The sequence below is a fragment of the Thalassophryne amazonica genome, chromosome 11 (assembly GCF_902500255.1).
Source record: "Thalassophryne amazonica chromosome 11, fThaAma1.1, whole genome shotgun sequence".
Lineage (NCBI taxonomy): Eukaryota > Metazoa > Chordata > Actinopteri > Batrachoidiformes > Batrachoididae > Thalassophryne > Thalassophryne amazonica.
Genome location: NC_047113.1, coordinates 77,202,548 through 77,216,019, shown reverse-complemented (window position 1 = coordinate 77,216,019; position 13,472 = coordinate 77,202,548).

Below are 13,472 nucleotides of genomic sequence, written 5' to 3'. Positions count from 1 at the left end.
ATGATTAATGAATCACGCTAGCAAATGATTTCTCTCCTCATCCAGTTTAGTGACTACATTGCCATAGTCACTACAATTATGTTAACATCTGGTCATAATCATTCAGATACGCTGTGCTGCTATATATTATAAATAACCTTTGAGACGATTCCAAATGCGTTCTCCGCCACACGATGTGGACGAGACGACCTGCAGCTGTAAATAATTTCTCTGTGAGCGCTGCAAATGGTTTCATCAGCCAAGTTCTGAGAGCAAATGCATCATTGGAGACAAAATGATTATTTTATTTTATTTTATTTTCATGTTGAAAGATTACGCAGATCTGATATGTTCCAGCTTTCAAATTCTGTAGACCCAAGGCACAATATCACACAATCCAGACTGGGCACACAGATCACATTAATTAATTCCCCACAGTAAATCAATTTTTTGTATATACTGAATTAATTCAACTTTTTGTAAAATTCCATTCTTGGTGGATTCTAAATGGTACAGGCCCTTCAAAACTTACAATAAAAAATTCAGTTATCAATTCTTTTGCAGATGATGTCAGTTTTATTCTAGGCACTGCCAGGCAGTATCGTATATACATGGTACACAACTTCATATTCATGCATTGCACAGGCACGACGCTCTGCAAGATAAACCAGTTTATTGCCCCAAAATAACAGAAAAAGTAACAAATAACCAAAACTACGCCACTTTCCAATCGTTTCTTGACTAGATCTATAAGCATCAGTACGCTGGCCGCTGAGTTGCCCAGTGTCAAAAGGGCGACCACACCCCCTTGCCAGCACAGTCTCAGTTCGACTGCACTCTCTAGTATTCTCTATTCATCTCTATGGTGTTAGCTTCATGCTAATTAGTGTGTTCATGCTAATTAGTGTGTTCATAGTAACAATGTGACAAACTGTTAGTTTCCAGTTAAAAATGATCTGATTTGTCAGATCTGATCAATAAATCCTGTCGGTGAGAAGTTCAGACAAACTTGCCTTTACTCATTCAGAACTTTTGAACAAATGCTGACTTTGAAAACAAGTAGGGGTGAGTGATCTGGCAACATTTTCCCGGATAGACTGCCTCCTCAGCGACCAGACTCAGCCCTCTTCTAATTAGTACAAGGTTGTAATTATTTGTTTTATTTCCATTACCTGTCTGTTACTTCTGTTAGTTTGAAAGTGCATTAGCTACAAATTTTAGCACATTATTTTACTGTGTGAATTTTAGGAGTGTTTACCTTTTCGTTAGGGGCTAACTTGCTCTTGCTACGTTTGGATTCTGTGGTGCACAATTTACGCTACAATATACTCTACATTAATCTTGTGTGATGTTGACAGAAAGGGTGGCCCTCTTAGAGAGCCATGTCCATAAGTTAGAGCAGCTTCTTGGTTCAGTAGAATTAAACAAACGGGCACACCAGATGTGTTAGTACTAGCTTAACTCCGCCGCCTAAAGAAGATGGCTTTCGGACTGTTGTTTGGCAGAAGAACTCCTGTAAAGCTTGGTGCCTGTTTGTTGAACCCAGTTGCAGTTGCCACTGCCAACTGTGAACCGTTTTTCAGCCTAGGACATGCCTGTGGATAGTCTTCCAAGCCCACAGATGAGTTCTACCCCTATCTCCAGGCTGAAACGCCGTGTGTTAGTGATGGAGGATTCTGTCACCCGCAAAGTTAGATTACAGACACCAGCAGATGTTAGTGTTCCTGGGGCCAGAGCACCTGGCATTGCCTCTCACCTTAGGGTGCTGATGTTCAGTGGTGGGCACAGATAACCAAAAAATTAACTTCGATAACAAATCAGATAATTGAAAAGTTATCTTCGATAAAGATAAAACGATAAACCACCCAAAAATGTATCGGAAGTTACAGATAACCAATAAATTCCAGTATTGTCTCCGGTATACTTGCAACTACTAACAAGCTGATTTTGAATTTTAAAACCGCGATCGCTTTTGGAACCAGCAAAAGCGACAACAGACCCAAACAATGAATCAGCACTTTTGTCTTTCAGCGTTCTGGCCCCTGCTGCAAGCTCCAGTTTACTACATGGCTTCCAGCACAGACGCCATTGGGAGGAGCCAGAAAGCTCAACTCTCTACACAGTCACAGTGCTGTCGTCAGGCCGAGGTCTTGGAAAATAAAGCAATGCTGAATTATGTGGTTTTGTGTATAAAGAAAATGAATACTGATAGAATAACTCCATTAATGTCAATTCTGTCATTTGTGCAAAGTTAAGATATAACATATCTTTTAATGTTGAATAATGCACTAATTCTGAAGTTTTGTAACAAACACAGAAAGGTGGCATTCTGGGTAAAATGTGCCTCTGCTACACTCATTCTATGTAAACCAACATGTTAATGTGAGGTGTGTCGTGTTGTTTACAGATAAATGTGCTTTTGTAAAATATGCCATTTTTTATTTGTAAAAAAAAAAAAAAGGCCAAGTTGTAAGTAGATAACCAGTCTGATATAACTGGTGTCAAAATAAATAGAACACTGCCATGATCTACCGGTGCCAGTGCGAGTTTTGCCCTTTTTCAGCTGATTTTTCATTTGCGCGAGAATTTTTTTGGATCGCACAGAGTTTCAGGTTAATCACGCTTCCAGCATCATTTAGTATACATGGAGTAATAAGCTGTGTTTAACATCTCAAGACCTCCTGATCGCCGATCGTATGGGTCAGATGAAAAGCAAACCTGCTTGATATTCTGGTCGGCTGTCGTGAGGGTATCCTGCTGCTGAAGCGCTACAAGCATCCAACCTCTTGCACTGTGCCTGTGCAAACACTGCAGACCTGTCTTTTATTTATTTATTTATATATATACGTGTATATATATATATATATATTTTTTTTTACTTTGTGTCCCATCAAGAGTTTTTGTAAATTAAGTTTGGAAAAAAAAAGCTGTTTATGTTTTGCTTCTGGAAACACGAGTCCGACGTGTGGTTTTTGAACGTACAATGTGTGTGAAAACTGCTCTGAACTTTTACACCGTGCGGTTCTCTGGTACAGTGTCTGGCCAGCTTCAGTCTAAATACTGCCATGAACACTACTGGCCACTAGATGGCAGTAGAGACCTTGAAAACTTGCAAACACAAAATTCCAGATAATCTATGTTGCTACATACGTTTAAGATGCGTGGAATTTTAAAAAAGCAAAAACAATAACAGTCTATAAACCCAGAAAATATATTCACGAGAGTTTTAGGCACTAGAGTTTAATGCTGTTATCAGTGGAGCCTGATCAGAGTATCTCAAATGCATTCTCCTGTCGTGAACGTACTGAGATTACCCTATCCTAACCATAATGCACCTGGACACAGCATGCCCACACTAAAACCTTAAAAATTAGCGCACTACTTTAAAACTAAAACATATATCTGATATTTTCACTTTATAAAAGTTCAGAAGTGACGTTAATTTAATTAACTTGTCCGAAATAAGTTTGGTTAAAATTTGAACCATAAGTTACAAATGTATGGCTCTGGATGACTTGGGTGACATTGCCTGCAAGTCAGTATGGGGTTAAAAGAAATGAGTTTTTTTGTTTTTGTGTGTGATCATTTCTTTGCCTGCAGAGGACAGAGTGGTTTCTTCTAGAAGCAGCTCTCTGTTTGCGTTAATGGTCTAAAAATTATCGGACAAAAACTTATCGGAAGATAATTAGTCTGATAATGGTTTTCAAAGTTATCTGAAAAGATCCAATAATGAAAACTCTATCTTCGATAATTATCGGATTATCAGAAGTGTGCCCACCACTGATGTTGCACAAGAATAGTCAGCCAAAGAAACATGACACTAGATATAGCCACAGAGTTATTCATGTTGGCTACAATGATACAAGGATGAGACACTCGGCGGTCACAAAAATGGACATAGAGGACTTAGACCTCACCAGAAAGATGTGTCAGCGTTGATCAAAAGTCTTTGGTTCCCTCCCCTTTCGGGGTAATAATGAGGCATTTAGCATGTCATTGAATAGGTGGCTGGTACAGTTTTTGTAGACAGCAAGGATTTAGTTTATTGATAACTGGTCTTTCTCAGGTCACCATGGCTTGCTGATGCCGGACAGCCGTCACCCTACTGGGGAAAACGCCACCATCTTTTCTGTGAACATAGACAGAGCTCTACAGGGAGGGTAACATTAGGACTATACAGTAGACCACAGAGCAGGTGACGAGAGAACCTGCAGATCTAATTACAGAACACCACTTCGGTATGATTGGCTTATGTGAAACCTGGCTTAAACCTACTGTTGTCCTCCCCTTAAATGAATCCTGCCCACCGGCGTACACATTTAGTCACGTCCTTCATACAAAGCAAGGTGGGGGTGTTGCTCTGATTCATAAATCTGGTTTTAGCTTATTGGCTCTTTGGGGTCTAAAATAGAATTAGTTTGAACATCTGACTCTGCTCTGCCCATGATACTACATACAGCCAAGGTCAGAAGAACAAATTGGATGAAAAATCCTTTACATTCCGTTGCAGTAAAATCAGTCTCAATGATCTTTACGCAATAATTTTGTTAAAAAGTATACAAAAGCACATTTCACAGGGTTCAGCTCAAAAGGTCTGCACTACAGTGAGATATAAATGTGAGAAAAATATTTTCACTGAGAGAAGCTGAACCCCACGTGATCCATCGGAACCAATCACTGCTCAGCTTTCACATTCTAGCAGCGTGTAAACAAGGTGAGTGCCGCTCGCTGGTTAGAGAAGCGGTAATTAAATGCTTTTTCCACCTTGAATCCGTAAATAATGAGAAATCCACCCCAGTAGTTTCAGTTTGTACAGGGGTCAAAAGTTAGAGTTGCTCCAATTTTGTTCAAAGGTGATGCAAATTATTGGTTGAGTTAATAGGGTTTCAAAAAGGAATAGTTTGCACCATGTATCATGCTTATGGGGAACATATGTCACATGAAAATTCAGCAAGGTATATCATATATTATATTCCAATTCTAAGGTGGAACTATGCCAGTATACAAAGGTATATCTAAAAAGGAAGAGTAAAATAGGAGAGTAGAAAAGAGTAGAGTAGAGCCACTTAGGTGCCTGGTCTTGAGAACCAGGGATGGTAGGTTAAAAAGCTTTTTTATCACATGGGAACTCTCCCTATCCACCCAAGCAGCTCAAGAAAAAGGTATATATAATATAATAAGTAGTAAGACATAAGAAGGATAAGACATCACAGGAGAAGATGTCATGTCATAGAATCTCATAGAATTCAATGGACGTCAACATTATTTGACCTTTACTTTAGAGACCAAGCATTGAACACAGTCGATTCCATTTATTAATCCAAGTAGCTCAATCAACAATTTGCACAATTTTTTACAAAAATTGGAGCAACTTCAATTTTTGACCCCTGTACAAACTGAAATCGACCTTTGTCACCATTCTTAAGGTTTTTACCCCATAACTCTATAGAATTCAGACATACATAGTCCAAACGTTTTGGAATCTTTACAATCAGACAAATAATAATACAATAACATGCTTTTGGAGGGAGGTATGCATTTTCAGAGGCCCGACGTTCATGCTCAGTCGCCCAAAATGACAGCTATTCGCCCGAGTTAGACGAGGGCTAATAGCTGTCATTGCGGGCGATGGGATGGACGGAGGGACTCAGAAAAATGCATACCGCATGACAACAGCATGTTATTTGCCTTATTATTACTTTTTACTGAGATACACAATACGTAACGCGTACATAAAAAGTTGACTCACTTAACTTCTGCCTTGTCGCCTGGCGCGCGCTGCTTTTCAAATTCAGCAGTGCGTCCTCATCAAGCTGGCTGCTTTAGCTGCTCGTACTATCCATGAGAAAATCATCCGGAATATCCATATTGGGACCAAAACACACTTCTCGCCTTTACATCTTTTCCTCTGCGCAGTTCACCCCCGCGCGTACAGTTCTTGGGCTGCGTGTGCGATGAGCGGGTGGGTATAGCTAGATACCATCGACGTAAATCTATGATACCGGCCCAGCAACGCCCCGGTAAAGTGATAATAATGTGGTATAATTTTCAATATGACTGGAGCCTTTTTATATTTTGACCCCTACCAATTGACCCCTATGTGTCCGCCTATTGAAAATTCAAGTGGCCCATCCTTTTTTTTCAAAAGAGTAATATCTAAGGTGTAGTTCTGCCAAATTTGGTGCTTCACATGGTGATGTGAAGTATTGTTTCAGTTATTTGCTGCACTAGTTACAAAACATTACACATGTTTGTATTTTAATGTACAACCAGTGTTACTGTCAAATATACTGATTTTTACTGGAATGAAAACTTGTTTCTGAAGGGTTTCTTCCGCTGATCTGATTGCCTACAGTAGTGTTCAGAATAATAGTAGTGCTATGTGACTAAAAAGATTAATCCAGGTTTTGAGTATATTTCTTATCGTTACATGGGAAACAAGGTACCAGTAGATTCAGTAGATTCTCACAAATCCAACAAGACCAAGCATTCATGATATGCACACTCTTAAGGCTATGAAATTGGGCTGTTAGTAAAAAAAAGTAGAAAAGGGGGTGTTCACAATAATAGTAGCATCTGCTGTTGACGCTACAAACTCAAAACTATTATGTTCAAACTGCTTTTTTAGCAATCCTGTGAATCACTAAACTAGTATTTAGTTGTATAACCACAGTTTTTCATGATTTCTTCACATCTGTGAAACATTAATTTTGTTGGTTTGGAACCAAGATTTTGCTTGTTTACTAGTGTGCTTGGGGTCATTGTCTTATTGAAACACCCATTTCAAGGGCATGTCCTCTTCAGCATAAGACAACATGACCTATTCAAGTATTTTGACATATCCAAACTGATCCATGATACCTGGTATGCGATATATAGGCCCAACACCATAGTAGGAGAAACATGCCCATATCATGATGCTTGCACCACCATGCTTCATTGTCTTCACTGTGAACTGTGGCTTGAATTCAGAGTTTGGGGGTCATCTCACAAACTGCCTGCAGCCCTTGGACCCAAAAATAACAATTTTACTCTCATCAGTCCACAAAATATTCCTCCATTTCTCTTTAGGCCAGTTGATGTGTTCTTTGGCAAATTGTAACCTCTTCTGCACGAGTTTTATTTAACAGAGGGACTTTGTGGGGGATTCTTGCAAATAAATTAGCTTCACACAGGCGTCTCTAACTGTCACAGCACTTACAGGTAACTCCAGACTGTCTTTGATCATCCTGGAGCTGATCAGTGGGTGAGCCTTTGCCATTCTGGTTATTCTTCTATCCATTTTGATGGTTGTTTTCTGTTTTCTTCCACGCGTCTGTTTTTTTTTTGTCCATTTTAAGCCATTGGAGATCATTGTAGATGAACAGCCTATAATTTTTGCACCTGCGTATAAGTTTTCCCCTCTTCAATCAATTTTTTAATCAAACTACGCTGTTCTTCTGAACAATGTCTTGAACGTCCCATTTTCCTCAGGCTTTCAAAGAGAAAAGCATGTTCAACAGGTGCTGGCTTCATCCTTAAATAGGGGACACCTGAGTCACACCTGTTTGTTCCACAAAACTGACAAACTCACTGACTGAATGCCACACTACTATTACTGTGAACACCCCCTTTTCTATTTTTTTTTTTACTAATAGCCCAATTTCATAGCCTTAAGAGTGTGCATATCATGAATGCTTGGTCTTGTTGGATTTGTGAGAATCTACTGGTACCTTGTGTCCCATGTAACAATAAGAAATATACTCAAAACCTGTATTAATCTTTTTAGTCACATAGCACTACTATTATTCTGAACACTACTGTATATACTCTGAATTCTTAGCTGAATTTGGTGACTTTGTCTCTAACTTGTAAACTACTGCACATAACATTCTGATTATTGGTGACTTCAACATTCATATAAATAAGGCTTCTGATCCCCTCTGCAAATCATTTATGGAAATTATTGATGTCTTATGATTTCAGCAGTACATTCAAGGATTCAACGCACAATAGTGGAAATAGCTTGGATTTGGTTCTCGCACATAGTATTGCTGTCACAACTATTGACATCATGCCTCTTGCATCAGTGGTCTCTGATCACTCACTTATTAGGTTTACAGTTTTGCTGCCATGTTTAGTGAAACAACAACCTTATTTATCACTGCGTTGATGCATCAACACAACTACAACTGAACTCGAAGCTAGACTGCCTGATATCTTAGCTTCACGTTTGGAAAATGCCCAATCAGTACTTGTGGATAGTTTAAACTCAGTGCTCAAAACTACACCAGAAGGATTGCACCACCTTTATTAACCTCCCCCCCCCCCCCAAAAAAAAACAGTCACCTTGGTTCACTGATTACTTGTGTGGCCTCAAGCATAAGGCTAGAGGTCTGGAACGGAAATGGTGTAGTTCAAAATTAGAAGTATTCCACCTTGCGTGGCGTGATGCTATCTTAGACTATAACCATGTACTAAGCGGACCTATTACTCTGATCAACAAAAACAAGCATAATTCAAAGTTCTTGTTCGACACGGTGGCAACACTTATTTATGGACAACCACCTGTAAGTTGCTCTCCTTTCACAGCACAAGATTTCTTGGATTACTTCGAGAAGAAACTAGAAGACATTAGGTTAAACATATCCCAGCATGTCTTAACCCAGCCACTACACCCTGCTATTGAGGTGGGTGCCATTACTGAAGTATTACCTAGATTTACAGAATTTGATAATATCTCAGTAGGCGTGCTGATGAAACTCGTAACGTCTACAAAAAGCACAACCTATTTATTTGATCCTATACCAACAGAACTGTTTAAGGACCTGTGGTCCACTCTTGGGCCCACTGTGCTGGAAATTATTAATCTCTCATTAACTTCTGGATCTGTTCCTAAATGCTTCAAATATGCAGTGATTAAACCATTCCTTAAGAAATCTAATCTCAACCCTAGTGTATTGAAAAACTATCGGCCGATATCAAATGTCATTTTGCTCTAAAATACTGGAAAAAGTGGTGTCACTGCACTTCGTGGACTATCTTACTGAGAATAATCTTTTTCAGCCATTGCAGTCTGCTTTTAGAAAATATTCCACAGAAACAGCTCTCACTAAAGTGGTGAATGAGCTTCTGCTTGCAATGGATTCAGACTCCACTACGGTTCTGGTGCTGTTTGATCTTAGTGCTTCGTTTGATACCGTGGATCATTATATTCTACTCGATAGAATATGATGATAGTAGAGAAGCTTGAATCTTCGACTGGACTGGGTTGCTTGACTAATTAGCAACTATTGTGCTGTAGTTAGCACACCTAATGGCTCTAATTAGCAACTATAGGACAGCTGTCCTGCCATTAGGTGTGCTAACTACAGCACAATAGTTGCTAATTAGAGCTATTGTTTAGTCACTAGCCTATAGCAGTCTGGCTCTCAGTAGGAGGGGTCTGGTTAGGTTTAAAACTCCAGCTTTTGTTGGCTTCTGTTTTATTCTTCTCTACAAGAGTCAGACAGAAGTCAGACTTCCAGAGCAAGAATTTTAGCTGAGGAAGCTTCTGCGATTGAAGCGAAACGTCCTCGCGTTAAGCAACCCAGTCCAGTCGAAGATTCAAGCTTCTCTACTATGGAAACCACCTGGACAACTGAGAGCCTACACAGAAAGAATATGATGATGTACAATAACACTACCTCCAACCTTAGTGACATGAAATTTCGGGTTCCACAGACATCTGTCTTCAGCCCTCTGATTTCTCCCTTGTTATGGAATTACTTTTCATTGCTATGCTGACGACACTCAGTTGTACATGCCAATAACTGCTGGTAATCTCATATACATAAAGTCCTGAGAGTCCTGTGTATGGCTGATGCAGATACCTTGATCCATACATTTGTCTCTTTTTCCAGCATTAGGGGTCTCCAGTTGGTTCAAAATGCTGCTGCCAGAGTTTTGACATGGAGCAGAAAATTTGACCACATTACACCCATTTTGGCATCTCTTCACTGGCTTCCTGTCTCTGTGCGGTCGGATTTTAAGGTTCTATTACTAACCTATAAAAGTGTTCGTGGACTGGCACCTCCCTACTTAGCTGACCTAATTAAACCCTATGTACTGGCCCGGGCTTTGCATTTTCAGGGTGCAGGACTACTTTGTGTCCCTAGGGTGAATAAAAAGTCTGCCAGCTGAAGCTGATGCAGCACACTGCAGTCTGCATTTGGAATAAACTTTGCTGCGGTGACAAGTCCACTGACAGCATGATGGAGAACACTGGCCATGCACCCCAGGGTGCTGAATGAGCCCCTGCCTGCATCAAATACTTCTTTGGTCATCTCAATGATTGCACCTTGTTTTTGATGTTGCTTTGGTTTCCTGTTTCTTCAGATTTGTGCAACCTTGTAAATACCTTGTAACTTTTAGAATGGCCTAGCAGTGGGTCACCCCTCTCAGTCTGGTCTACTTGAGGTTTCTTCCTCAGTATCAGAGGGAGTTTTTTCTTACCATTGTTGCCTGTGCGCTTGCTCTAGGGGTTGGGAAGGTTGGAACGTACTCGTGTGAAGTGTCTTGAGGCAGCTTTGTTGTGATTTGACATTATATAAATGAAATAAATGAACTGAGAATCTGCAGCCCAGAATTCTGCTCAACAGATGTTTGTGTTTGTACCGATGCCGGATCAGTTACTGGGGATGACGCCACATTCCGTGTCTGAAGGTTCATCCAGGTAACTGACATCAAATGCCAAGAAGCGAAACCAAAGTTCTGCCATCAAAAAAACAGCGTAACAAGAATAACGCTGCCACCGAAGATCGTACGTCAGATGTAAAGAAGAAATAGTTTAGAGGTGAAAAAGATTTTTCCCCACATGAAGGACACTGATGATGACAACAACAGTACATCTCCATTATCGAGGTGAGATATACTTTATTGATCTCACAGTGGAGAAATTATGTTTACACTCCAGTTACCTCAGACAGCAATTAGTCCACAATTATTACTTGTTTACCGTAATAATGGCACACATCAGAATTAAGGACAACACATACACATTTGACATTGTTTATGTGCACTAAATTTGAAGAAGTCCGTTATCCGAAATGAGGCAAGTGGGTGAAGGTCACGCAGCAACCCTGAGTTATGCCACCGTCAGCTTGGGGGAGGAACGGGGACCAGCAGCAGCTAAAACCGAGGTGAAGAAAATATTACATGGTGTATTAGTTTGGTGGTTAGGTGGCACGTCTGACTGATTTGCCCGTCTTTAGTGTGCGCATATGTGTGTTGTGTGTGGATCTAGTTGAGCAAATCCAGAGGCAGCTGGTGGGAACTTTTCTCCTCAGCACAGTTGCGAGGAGCTCAATTCTGATATGACAGGCTGCTGAAGCTTTCCTGGCCTTTATGATCTCTCCAACATTTGGTGGTTTGCTTTTGACTGGAGAATTGGCCAAAAGAACTCTGAACACTGGAGATAACACGCCAGCTGGAGGATCAGCCTGTGACAGTACAGCACATGAATCTGTCAAGACTGAACCCTCCACCACTGTTACTGCAAGGCTACAAGGTGGTTTGCTTCTTCTGTAAGCAGGCCGAGGGTCACTAGACCATAGATGGTGAGTTAGCTGATACAGACTCCTCAAACAATTTGCTCCTTTTCTGCTGTCAGGGCCATCACAGCCCGCTTTGTCAGATTGTTGTGTGCAACAATGCCTCTGGCTGATATTCAGAGAGCCCTCAGACACGAAGTGCCTTGTGTGGATGTTGGCAACTTGGCATCTTTCATGATCTGATGGTGGAGGAACTCCGACAGTCCATTTGTGTCCATGTTGTCATAAGAGTCCATTTTACCGTGTGTGTGTTGGGGTCCAAAACGAATGAGACAAACACGTAGCGAAACGGTGACTGACCTGAGGCGTAGTTTCATAGATTGCAAAATAGGCTCACGTCTGCTGTGGGGTAATGACCACGTTTCCATGTCAGAAAAACATGAGGTCTGGACCACTCTCAGATTTTAATTAAACTCAAAATGCACGAAACTCTGCAAATGTGGGAAGTTATCTTAAATTCCGAAAAAATCAGGTCTGACCCAAAACCTTCTGTGTAATTACACTTCCATCATTGTGAATGAGTGAATAGTATTTAGCATCATTGTAAAGTGCTTTGAGTCTGTTTAACCACCTGGCCGTGTTCCTTTGCTTTTGAAGTCAGCTATATATCTTTATATCAAACACTTTGACATCATCACTGGATCAACCAAAGCAAATAAATGAGAGTTTTTGGTTCTCACTTTGGAGTCAAAGCACATAAATAATGAATAATGTGTACAAAGTTGGATATTATTATTTATTTATTTGTAAGAATTTGAACACCCTGCGGTTTTGCAAGTTCTCCCACTTAGAAATCATGGAGGGGTCTGAAATTTTCATCTTGGGTGCATGACTGCTGTGAGAGACATAATCTAAAAGAAAAAAAATCCGGAAATCACAATGTATGATTTTTAAATAATTTATTTGTATGTTACTGCTGCAAATAAGTATTTGAACACCTGTGAAACTTAGTGTTAATATTTGGTACAGTAGCCTTTGTTTGCAATTACAGAGGTCAAACATTTCCTGTAGTTTTTCACCAGGTTTTCACACACTGCAGCAGGGATTTTGGTCCACTCCTCCATATAGATCTTCTCTAGATCTTTCAGGTTTCGAGTTTCAGCTCCCTCCAAAGATTTTCTAATGAGTTCAGGTCTGGAGACTGGCCAGGCCACTCCAGGACCTTGAAATGCTTCTTATGGAGCCCCTCCTTAGTTGTTCTGGCTGTGTGTTTGGGGTCATTGTCATGCTGGAAGACCCACCCTTACCAAAAAGTAGTACATGAAAGTATGTTTCAAGTATTCTTCTATTTTACTTTTTATATACTTATCTTTACTATTTTTTGGTAAGGGCAGCCATGACCCATCTTCAATGCTTTTACTGAGGGAAGGAGGTTGTTTGCCAAAATCTCACAATACATGACCCCATCCATCCTCCCTTCAATATGGTGCAGTCGTCCTGTTCCCTTTGCAGAAGAGCACCCCCAGAGTATGACGTTTCCACCCCCATGCTTCACGGTTGGGATGGTTTTCTTGGGGTTGTTCTCATCCTCTAAACATGGTAAGTGTAGTTGATTCCAAAAAGCTCTATTCTGGTCTCATCTGACCACATGACCTTCTCCCATGCCTCCTCTGGATCATCCAGATGGTCACTGGTGAACTTCAAACGGGCCTGGACATGTGCTGGCTTGAGCAGGGGGACCTTGCTGCTCTGCAGGATTTTAAACCATGACAACATCATGTGTTACAAATGTAATCTTTGTGACTGTGGTCCCAGCTCTCTTCAGGTCATTGACCAGGTCCTCCTGTGTAGTTCCGAGCTTTCTCAGAATCACCCTTACCCCACAAAGTGAGATCTTGCATGGAATCCCAGACCGAGGGAGACTGACAGTCATCTTGTGTTTCTTTCACTTTCTAATAAATAATCAACAGTTGTTGTTTTCTA